Raw genomic sequence first — 12806 nt, forward strand, 5'->3', positions numbered from 1 at the left:
CTGGCCTCTGTTTACTAGATGCCAGTGCAGTATCCCAGTTATGAGAACCAAAGATGTCCAAACATTGCTAAATGTCACCTAGGTGATAAAATTGTCCCCGGTTGGCAACACTTACCTTAGAGCATGGACTAATCAGGCACCATTCAATAGAAATATAGTGTGAGCCACATATGGTATTTTAAGTTTTGCTAGTAGCCAAAAATGTAAGAATAGGTGAAATTTTAATAACACAATTTGTTTAACTTGGTATCCAAAATACTATTTCAACATATAATCAACTAAAAAATTTAGATATTTTACATTCTTTTTTCATATTAAGTTTTTGAAATCCAGTGTATTTTAAATTTATAGCATTTCAATTTAGATAGGAAATTTTCATCAGAAATACTTTATCTGTATTTAGATGTCAGGAAATTTACTGTTAAAAAAGCAAATTCATATACCCAAGTTTTTTCCAAACACACTTAACAGTTTTCCAATAACTGGATCTATTTTGCAATTTTAATTAATAAAAATTAAATAAAAATTTGAAATTTAGTTCCTTAGTCACACTTAACCACATTTCAAGTGATCATTAGTCACATGTGGCTAGTGGCTATTGTATTGGACAGTGCAGGCCTAACCTTACATGTACATACAAAAAGAAATGTTCTTGATAATCTAAGAAGAATCACTCTGGACTCAAACTCAGCTACAAATACTTTTACCTATGTCTTGAGAGTCTTTTGCCCGTAAAATTCTGGGATCATAGCTTATCCTTTGGTTAATTTTTGAATCACACATAGTGTAGTCATATGTCAAAATCAGCTATACTTTGGTCACATGTAGCATTTTCCATAATTTTTAAAAATAATTCTGCAGTAAATTTTAACTGGCAGTTCCGTTTATTAAATGGTTGTACCATGAGGAAAGTACTATATTCTGATAATGGTCCTGAAATAATAGTTATAGATTATTGGACATTTCCATTATTTGAGTGGTTTTAGTACTCTGATGGGTCTGATGTACTATGGTAATAGAATTATTAGTAGATAAAGTTAGTAGTAGGTAAGTTACCCATATCAGTATATTGTTGTCCATCTGTATTTATAGATCTTCCTCCTTAGGGGTCTAGAAGAAGGTCGGGGAATTGTTATGTGCTAGTGTTGACTGGAGTAACATTACTAGAGAGGTTTTGGATAGTTGTCCTGTTTCTTAGCCATGACTGTACATTCATTATTTTCCTAGCCCTTCTGCTTATGGTATTCCTAACCACAGCTGCCCATTTCTCATAGAACAGAGAACATTTTGGTCTTATTTTTGTTTTGATTATCAGTTGCTTTATCTTGAAGGTCAGAAGTTTGTTTTGATTTCTAGATTTTTGAAATGTTTAACGACATGTGACATGTTGGAGATCATCTAAATTGGCATTTCTGAGCAAACCCATGCCCTGGGCAGCGAAAGCCCTGCGTCCTAACCACTGGACTGCCAGGGAATTTCTTTTTCAGACAGAAAAATTCAAGAAATGACCTTGAAAGGGTAAGCAAACAGGAAATGCACTACCAAGGGCATTTCAGATGCCTTTCCCTTAGGAAAAGTCTTAACAACTCAACGGCAACAACAAAAATTCAAAACTATGAACAAATAGGCTTGTCCTTTTTTTTTTGAAAATGAAAAAAAAGAAAAAAAACGGACAAGCCTGTCTGTCTTTACATTAGCTCTTGAGGATACTCCAGAATATTGTTTGAAATTTTTTCTGGGTTCGTTTTGGAGTCTGCTACTTATTCATCTTTTTTGTTTGTTCATAGTTTTGAATTTTTGTTGTTGCCGTTGAGTTGTTAAGGCTTTTCCTAAGGGAAAGGCATCTGAAATGACCTTGGTAGTGCATTTCCTGTTTGCTTACCCTTTCAAGGTCATTTCTTGAATTATGAAGAGCTGAGTTATTTAAACCATCACCTAATTTTTTGTGTTTTTTTGTTGTCATTGTTTTTGCTGCTTTTAAGCTTTTTACCCTCATCTGAGGGGCTGACAATTAAGTGAACTGGTTGGTACAAACCTGGTAGTCCAGGACAATAAATATTAAACAAAATTCTGGGGCTTCCCTGGTGGCGCAGTGGTTGAGAATCTGCCTGCCAATGCAGGGGACACGGGTTCGAGCCCTGGTCTGGGAAGATCCCACATGCCGCAGAGCAACTAGGCCCGTGAGCCACAACTACTGAGCCTGCGCGTCTGGAGCCTGTGCTCCGCAACAAGAGAGGCCGTGATAGTGAGAGGCCCGTGCACCGCAATGAAGAGTGGCCCCCGCTTGCCACAACTAGAGAAAGCCCTCGCACAGAAATGAAGACCCAACACAGCCAAAAATAAATTAATTAAAAAAAAAAATACAGGAGTCCATGTATTTTAAAAAAAAAATTCTGAATTCTGCATAAATTTTTCTTCCTAAGGGTAAGAAAATTCTTGATTAAAGCTCTCAACTTGACTCTAGATCAAGGTTCAAATATCAGTTTGTTTAGATCTGCATTCTGGTCTAATAGTTTTGAAGGAATATATATAATGTAAATGATCTGTGTTAAGAAAACCTTTGAGGAAAGGATTACTTGCTTTGGAGGTAAAAGAAGGTGCAGAAGGATAGAAGGAGTTTTAGTGGATGGTAAAGCTACAGCTGGGTAGAGAGAAGGGTGCAAGCAGGATGGGTTTAGAAGGTTTGAATGGGAACAAACTGGTATTTCTTTCACAGAGGCTTTCTTAAGAGTCATTGTTTCATTTTGAGGCCACAGCATACCAATCAAAAGTTGACTGTTGAATGCTTTAGGCTTTTTTCCCCCTAATTTCTCTAGAGCTCCTTTGAAATGTATTAATTTTGATATATCAGAAGTTCCCTATAATGGCTATTGTAATTCTAAGACATTTTTAGCAAAAAAAATTTGCCTTTATCAAGTTAAGCACAAGAGTTAGGATTATAGTGAAAATTGTGCCAGGAGGAGGTTGTGTCTTTGACACAGACAAATCAGTGACAAACAAGAAAAAGGAACTATGTTCGTCGAGTGTGTTTGTTAATGATAGATGAGGTTCTTCAAGGAAGCAGAGGATAGGAAGGAGCCAAGTGATCAGTGACCCCAACAACTGATCCTGAAATATGGACTAAACAAAGTGAACTTCTTTCACAAATTGCCAGGTCTTGGGGAGAACTCTTAAGAGGATCTCACAGGGGACCCAAAGCAAAGTTTGACCCATCATTTTAACAGCCAGTTTTCATCAGTCTAATGAATCATTAGTCTTTAGGGCCAACTTGTGTTGATTTGGAGACTTAGCTTATGCCTCCATCTGTTCCCTATGAAGTACTTCCTTATATGTTCAACAGACACAAGACAGTAAGGGACAAAATAAGAAAACATAAGGCAAGAATTTGTATAAATAGATGAACAGGAAAGTGAAAGCAAACCAAGCAGTGGGTCTGATTATCATAAAGACAGTACTAAGTAACCTTATATGAAGATCTATTTGTTTAGAACTCTTAGATAAAATAAATTCAGCAATTAGAGCTCAGTGAACCCTAGTCAAAGTTCAGATTGTTTTTGAGAAACTCACCTGGCAACAGATGTGAGGACTATTGGAGTTTGGGACTCAAGAGGCCGCTGATCTTTCCTGTTGGTCCAGGGGTCCACTGGGATACTGTCAAGTGAGGTATTATAAATAATCTTGATGTGAGAATTGTCCAAGGAAGAGATCAAGATTACTACTTGATATCTGAAACAAAGCCTATATTACTTAAGAAAGGGAGAGTTATGCTGGTTTGGCCTGTCGTTTTGAGTAAATCCAATTGCTAATTTTACATAAGGTTTTTGACTCGGGTATTGTTCTGGTGTTGTGTTGGTTACAGAGGTGGAGTGGGTTGACGTTACTCTTACAGTCATGGTTATTCTGGCCAGCTGGCTTTCAGAAGATTTAGTGATAAGTTTATTGTTGACTGGTTGACCTTCAAAAGTGTGAGACTGTCACTGAATGATTGGCTTGCAGAGGCAAGGTTGCTGAATCAAGTCATTGTTGATTACATAGATTTTGAATTGGTTCTAATTTACTTGTTACTGGCTGTAGAACAGTCAGTCTGTTATCAAGACTGGAAAGAGAGGCTTTTTTATTCTTAACAGGTTTGTTGGTTGTATAGTTTGTTTTTAATTAAGTGAAATCCACATAACAAAATTAACCACTTTATTTTAGTGTTTTAAAGTTTAGTTTTAATTTTTGGCTGCGCCATGCGGCTTGTGGGATCTTAATGTCCCAACCAGGGTTTGAACCCAGGCCCTCAGCAGTGAAAGCGTGGAGTTCTAACTACTGGACTGCCAGGGAATTCCCAAAATTAACCATTTTTAAGTGGACAGTGGGAATTCCCTGGCGGTCCAGTGGTTACGATGCAGCGCTTTCAGTGCTGTGGGCCTGGGTTTGATCCTTGGTCAGGGAACTAAGATCCTGCAGGCCTCGGGGCATGGCCAAAAAATAAAAAAATAAAGTGGACAGTTTCGTAGCATTTAGTACATTAAACAATTACTTCCCAACCTCTCACCCTACCCCTAGTAACCACCAACCTGCTTTCTGTCTCTATGGATTTACCTTTTCTGGACATTTCATATAAATGGAATTGTATAACATGTGACCTGTTATGCCTGTCTTCTTTCACTTAGCATGTTTTTGAGGTTCCTCCACATTGCAGCATGTATCAGTACTTCATTCCTTTTTTATGGCTGAATAACATTCCATAGCATGTATATACCACAATTGGCTTGTTATTCTTTTGTTGATAGACGTTTGGGTTGTTTTCACTTTTTCACTATTGTGAATAGTACTTCTTTGGACGTTCATGTACAATTATTTTTAGGAGTACTTGTCTTCATTTATTTTGGGTATATACATAGAAGTAGAATTGCCGGTGATTCTGTGTTTAACTTTCTAAGGAAACACCAAACTGTTTTCCACAGCAGCTGCCACGTTTTACATTCCCACTCAGCCAGGTATGAGGGTTGAGGGTTCCAGCTTCTTTACAGTCTCTCCCACACTTGTTATTTTGCATTTTTAAAAATTATATATAGCCATCCTAGTGGATATGTAATATTATTTCATTGTGTTTGTTTTTGCGGTACGCGGGCCTCTCACTGTTGTGGCCTCTCCCGTTGCGGAGCACAGGCTCCGGAGGCGGAGGCTCAGCGGCCATGGCTCATGGGCCCAGCCATTCCGCGGCATGTGGGATCTTCCCGGACCGGGGCACGAACCCGTGTCCCCTGCATCGGCAGGCAGACTCTCAACCACTGTGCCACCAGGGAATCCCTCATTGTGGTTTTGATTTGAATTTCCCTAATGACTAATGATGTTGAGCATCTATCTATTCATATACTTGTTGATTGTATATCTTCTTTGGAGAAATATCTATTAAAATCCTTTCATTTTTAAATCAGGGTAAAGTTTTGTTTTTGTTGCTATTGAGTTGTTAAGACTTTTTAATATATTCTGGATACGAGACCAAGATCTAGCTTAGAAGGATGTTAATATTCTTTAATTTTGGGAGAAGTCCTTGAGAATTCAGTATTGATCAGGTTTGGCTCTGAGTGACAAAAAATTCAAAGTAAATGTGGTTTACACAAGAAAGAAATTGATCTCTTTTGTAAATGAAGTCTAGACATAAGCAGTTCGGGGACCTAGGTTTCTTATGTATGTATATGGACCTTGGCTTCTTATGTCTATATATGGACCTAGGTTTCTTATGTATGAATATAGACCTAGGATTCTTATGTTGTTGCTCCACTATTCTCAATATGTGACTGCACTTCATGGTCCAAGGTGACTGCTCAAGCACCAGCCATTTTGGGTACTTTACATTCAGCACAAAGGAAGAAAGATGAAGAGGAGCATGCTCCCTTTCCTTAGGGACTCTCCTCATAAGTCACACACAACACTTTTATTTATTTCTCATTGGAAAGAATTTGTTCTTATGTTCACCACTAGCTGCAAGAGAAGCTGGAAAATATAATCTTTATTCCAAGCAGCCACATATCCAGCTAAAAATCAAGAGTTCTATTGTTGAGGAAGATGGGGAGAACAGATATGGGAGGACAACTAACAGTGTCTCTTGCAGCTCCTCTGGTATTTGTGTAAGCACTGTTGTTGCATATGCCATTAAAATGTACAGCCTTGGGCTTCCCTGGTGGCACAGTGGTTGAGAGTCCGCCTGCCGATGCAGGGGACATGGGTTCGTGACCCGGTCTGGGAAGGTCCCACATGCCGCGGAGCGGCTGGGCCCGTGAGCTATGGCTGCTGAGCCTGCGCATCTGGAGCCTGTGCTCTGCAACGGGGGAGGCCACAACGGTGAGAGGCCCGTGTACCACAAAAAAAAAAAAAAAAAAGTACAATCTTTTCTATCCAATTTAACAGTCTTTGTTTTTTAATTGTAATATTTAGCTCATTTACATAATACAGTTGTGGATATATTTTATAATTAGTTTTCTGGTTGTCTCGTCTCTTGTTCCTTTGTCTCTCTTTTTCTGCCTTTTGGTTTAATGAATACTTATTATTCATTGCCTCCTATTGTCCTATTTTACATTATAAATAAAATCCATATTAGCTTATTATTTAAGGTCATCCTAGAGATTATTACATTCATACTTGACTTAACAACATCTCATATATTAATACATTTACCACTTCCTGGACAATTCAAGGACCTTTATATAACTTCAGTACTATTGTTTTCTGTACTGCTATTTTCAAGTATTTTATTTTTCTTTATATTTTAAAACTAATAACAGGGATTCCCTCGTGGTCCAGTGGTTAGGACTCGGCGCTTTCACTGCCATGGCCCTGGTTTGATCCCTGGTTGGGAAACTAAGACCCTGCAAACTGCATGGCACAGCCAAAAAGCAAAACATAAGATGTTATTGTTTTTTAAGTCTGTATATTAATTTATATGTGTCATCATTACTATTTGTATTGCTTTTCATTCTTTTCTGCATCTTTGGCAGTTCTTTTCTTTCATCACCATGACAGTATCATTCATTTGTCTTTTGGAGTTCCATTGTTTCTTTGCAAAAAATCTGTTAGTGATATTATTCATTTTAAAGAAATGTCACGCTTGCCCCACCCTACCCCCAGCTGCTTTTAAGATTTTTCTCTTTGTTTTGTTTATGGTGTCAGATCTTTTCTGCTAGGAGTTGTAAAACTACTTGAATCTGCGATTTGATTTTTTTAGTCATTTTGGGACAATTCTTAGGCATGAATTCTTCAAATATCATGTTTGCTCTATTCTTCTTTCCACTCTACTTAATTAGGACTTTCACAATGAACCATATGTGTCTTAGATTCTCTTCTGTTTTGTTGTTGTTTTATTCTTTTTCTTTTCATATTCAGCCTGGATTTTTTTCTATTGACCTGTCTTCTAATTCACCAGTCTTCTCTTCAGCTGTGTCTAATCTGCTGTTTAACTCATCTACTGAGTTCTTAATTTCAGTTACATTATTTTTCAATTCTATAATATCTATTTAATTCTTTTTTATTGATTTGAACACTGCTAAAATTCTTCATCCTGTGCCTTTTCTTGAACATATTACAGTTACTTAGAAGTTATTTGGAAGCCCATGTTTGATAATTCTTAATGCCAGTTTCTCTTTTTCTCTTGATTTTCAATCATTTGTTGTTGCCTCCTGGTATGGTAAGTAATTCTTGCCTGAATGCCTGACATTGTACCTGAAAAATTATTGAGATGGTGATATTAACTCTTGATGATGTTATCTTCTTTCACAAAGGATTTACTTTTTTGCTTCTAGCAGGCAGTTTGTATAAGAACAGATCAGTGTAAGAATTAGCTGGTTCAAAGCTGATCTTTGGCCCCCTTTTTTTTTTTAATTTTATTTTTTCTTTGGCTGCATTGGGTCTTCATTGCTGCATGTGGGCTTTCTCTAGTTGCGGCGAGTGGGGCTACTCTTCCTTGCAGTGCGCGGGCTTCTCATTGCAGTGACTTCTCATTGCAGAGCATGGGCTCTAGGCACATGGGCTTCAGTAGTCGTGTGAGGGCTCAGTAGTTGTGGCTAGTGGGCTCTAGAGTACAGGCTTAGTAGTTGTGACGTATGGGTTTAGTTGCTCTGCGGCATGTGGGATCTTCCTGGACCAGGGATCGAACCTGTGTCCCCTGCATTGGCAGGCGGATTCTCAACCACTGTGCCACCAGGGAAGTCCGATCTTCAGTCCTTTTGAGGGATGGTATATTTACATTTCATCTAGTGCTCTTTTACCTTGGCTGACCCTGAACTCCAATTTTTATATCCCCACACCTCTAAGAATGCCTTAAACTCTACTTACCTTTTCAACCTCTGGGCTGCCACTTTCTGCTCAGCTTTTTCCACCTTTAGCTTTTCAGCCTTGGGCCCCTGCTTATGAATAGGCCGTTGCCTTAAGGGGAAAACAAATGCTAAATATCAGTCTCACTTCCATACTTCCCTTCTGCACATGATCTGGATTCTTCAGGTCCTTACTGCCTTGGTGGCCCTGGTCTTTTCAAGCAGACCACAGAGATCTCCATCTTTATATCTGTATCTATAATTATATCTAATTTTTGGCTAGGGTAGTTGGCCTGATAAAAGTTAGTCTACTGTAGCCAAAAGCAGAAGTCCCCATAATCTGTTCCATGACAAAAACTCCTACTAGAGGAAAGCAGTTACCTAGATTTTTCCTAGAATATCAATTCCATTCATTTTCTCCTCTCTCTTCTTTTAAAAACTTTATAGCCTTCATAGCAATACTCTATACATATGCAATATTTGGGTATCTCTGCTTGAGCACACTCTGGAACCCTTTACACCTCTATGTCATGTCTCAGTCTATGTAGAGCTTTTACATACTTTCACCAACTCATGCTTGGATGGAGAGAGGCTGTGATGTAGAAGCACTGGCAAAGCCAGCTGCAGATGACACTTTGCGTTTTTATTTGATCTCAAACTAGAATCCGATCTGTCTTGGTTCAGGAACTTTCACTGTGTGTTTTACTTTGCATTTAACTTAGTCTTTTCGCCTGGTGTAGACTCTATATCGATTTTAGTTCACAAAAGTGACTCACCCTGAGAGGCTGTATATATTCAGTTTGTTGCCGGGAAGAACATAGATATGCCAAGTCAATCCTTGAGTTAAACCTTTTTTTTTCTTTTTTTCCTCCCAAATGCTCACCAGTGTGAAAAGGCTTCCTGAATGATGGGTGCCTTTCACTGTCCACCTCCTCCAACTCTCCTTCAGATAAATTTATCAGTATAACTTGGGACAATATGCAGAAGTGGCTGCATTTTAATTCATAAGCAGAGACCCTCATTGATACTACATTTACTCCTAAATCCGAGATACAGCAATTACCCTAATTTTACCTAAAACAGAATTTAACAAATAGAACACACCAAGACTTTTCAAGAGGTACTTGTACATGGAGAATTTTAAATGAATCTATTTTCATTTTGTCAACTCCCATGTACTCTCCAAAAATCGATCTTCCTGTTAATATACCTGTCTCAGACTGATTCTCTTTCCTGCCATCTCTTGGCATATTTGTCCTTCTGTTTACAGAATTAAGAAATAATTCTCACCCATCTCTCTCTAATTTTACAGTGGCCAAGGTAGGGAAAACAAAAAACCCCTGGGAGCCTAGAGAGGTAATTTGAAATATGTTGAGAAAGATGTTTGTAAGGGCTAACAAATCCTTTCTTGCAACTCAGTGGTTTTCAGTTGCTTACTTTTGATAAAATAAAAGCCTAATAGAGGGACTTCCCTGGCGGTCCAGTGGTTAGGACTCCGCACTTCCACAGCTGGGAGCATGGGTTTGACCCCTGGTCGGGGAACTAAGATCCTGCGTGCCGCCTAATAGAGCTGTCAGTCAATACATCATTACAAATTATTTCACGTTTAGCATATTACTCAGAAAAATTTAATGAATGCAATGACATTGAGTAACAAAGACTGAGTTACTATAAAACTCCATTTTCATCTACTTATTGACATGAAGAGTTTTCTCAGTGATTTTATTTATAAATAGGAAAAATAGGAATAGAATTTGTCAACTGCTATCTTATTTTAGTTATATATTTATAAGTAATTATAGTAATATATAGTTATAAGTAATATATATATATATATATATCTGTGGAACTATGAACTAAAAAATGTAAAACTACAAACCAGTCTCAACTCTCTAATAAGAGATGAATTTCCAGTAAGATTTAAAATATTTTATGCTTAATTACCTATAAAATTTTTAATGTTTATGTTTTTATTATTTGTGTTCTAATAGGTATTTAATAACAATGTAGAAAAATATTTTTAATACCTATAGCTTAGTCACAGGAAATCAATATTTAAATTTTTTAATTTATATTCATATTTTTACTATACAGCAGTATTATAGGGGGATAAAGAAAATATTTTAAGCACTCCAAATATACTATAATTCTGTAAGGGAAATGGAGTAAAAATACAGATCCAATGAATGATGTTAAATGTCTGATTGTTGAAGAGTTTTCTTGTGTTATTTTATTGATGATGGGAATCAAATTGCTATAGCATTTAGATTCTATTAGGTATATTTAAGAGAATGATATAACAGTTTCTGTTTTTAAAAATGCAAGTGTTTATAGTATGCCCCTGGAAATTATCTTATTTATACCTATTTAAACTTACGATGATGAACTTTAGTTATCAATTTTAAAATATGTGAAATGGTACCTACTTTCCCAAAATTTGTTTGGGAAATTCTGTTCTGGCAGATGGAAACAGAAAGGTTGGCAGCAGGTTCCCGTACGAGTTAAACAGACCTACACAGACAGCTCTTTATTGATAGTTTTAGAGACATTTTAAAATGTTTCTTAATTTTAGATTTGGTGCTAGAGAGTTTGTCAGGAATAGCATGTCACACTATCTTCCAGGTGAGCCAGTCAAGTCATGGTGCTAGAAATGTTGAAGAAACTTCTGTACTGCTTGGGTCAGATCTTTCAAAGGCTACATTGCTAGGATTCTAGCCATTGCCTGAAAAAAGAGAGAAATCAAACAGAACTCTATGTAGTCAAAGCCTAATTCTTCCATAATAACAGAACAGACAGCTCTTACAAAGTGAAAAGTTTACATTTTCTTTTTTAAAAAAAATACATATTTATTAATTTATGTTAAATAACAATAGCAAATCCATCACCTGTTAATATAGAACTGGCATGTTTTTATGACAAATAATTATATTTTCCGAAATAAAATGTTTAGTGAGAGAGCAACATAGTTTTACAATTTTTGCAAATTTCTTTAATGTCTGACTTGTTAGAAGGCAGCTGGATTCTCATGTCTGCTTCTGCTTTCAATTGGCTGCCATCTGTTGTTTTGGTTGAAGTATATTTAAAAAAAAAAAAAAACTAGCCCCACACAGATATGTAAAGGTAACATTTTCTATCAGCAAAAGAATATACATTTTGACATGTCTTACTAGAAGTGAGTTTTTAGTTGTCACAAGATTACAATTAAGTAGTTACATTTTTTGGAAAGCACTTTCCTTAATTTAACACCCTTTCATGCCTGTGTAACTCAAGGTTTGTCATAATCTGCTTGACAGTAGTTCTGAGAACAGTCCTATAGAATTTTACATCTTGTTTCCTCATCTTAAGTCCTGAATGGATGGTGAGTTTAAGCAAATACTTTTCTACATCTAATTAAATGACAAGGTTTTCTTTTTTCCTTCTCTTTATCCTTGTGGTGATTACCTAAATAGATTTTCTAATCTTGAACCATCCTTGCATTCTTAGTATAAACCCTACTTGGTCATGATCAATACTATTATTACTAATAATATATTTGTGGATTTTAAAGATATTTTTTCAAAGTCTGCTTCTTTGTTCACAAACCACCCTATGATCTTTATTGTACTGTATTTATATTCATAAGTGAGATTAACCTATAATTTTCTTTCTTATATTGTTTCTGTTTGGTTTTGGTATCAATGATATACTAGTATATCAATGATATAATAGCTCATATTAAAAAAATGAGTTAGGGTTCTTGAGTGTTTGATAAAACTCACTTGTAAAGTCACCTGGGCCTGGTGCTTTTGTTCTGTGGAGTGGAGTGGGCAGATACTCAACTAACTTTCTTTAATGGTCATAGACTCTTTAAAATGTTCTATTTTTTCACAAGTTAGTAAGTTTTATTTTCTTAGGAAATTATTCATCTGTTTTTAAATGGATTGGTATAAAGTTATTCATGGTATTTGCTTATGATTTTTAGTATTTATACACTATTTGTATGATTTTTCATCCCTAATATTATTGATTTGTGCCTTATTTCTTTTTTCTTTTCTTTTTTTTTTTTTTTGCGGTATGTGGGCCTCTCACTGTTGTGGCCTCTCCCGTTGCAGAGCACAGGCTCTGGACGCGCAGGCTCCGGACACGCAGGCTCAGAGGCCATGGCTCACGGGCCCAGCCGCTCCGCGGCATGTGGGAGCCTCCCAGACCAGGGCACGAACCCGCATCCCCTGCATCGGCAGGTGGACTCTCAACCACTGCGCCACCAGGGAAGCCCTCTCTTTTTTCTTGATCAACCTAACTAAAGATATATCTAGGTAATCTTTTCAGAGAACAGGTCTTTGTTTTGTTTAACCACTCAGATTCTTTTATGTTTCATTAATTTTTTTCTGTTATTTTGTTATACTTGTAATAGTTTTTTCTTTTTGTAACTTCTTGAGTTATTCATTGATCTTCTGTAGTTTTTGTTTTCTAATAGATGTATTTGAGAGATATATTTCTCTCTTTATATTACTTGAATTCTTTTCCACA

Source organism: Monodon monoceros, unplaced genomic scaffold (assembly GCF_005190385.1).
Source record: "Monodon monoceros isolate NGI ecotype Baffin Bay Population unplaced genomic scaffold, NGI_Narwhal_1 Super_Scaffold_11, whole genome shotgun sequence".
NCBI lineage: Eukaryota > Metazoa > Chordata > Mammalia > Artiodactyla > Monodontidae > Monodon > Monodon monoceros.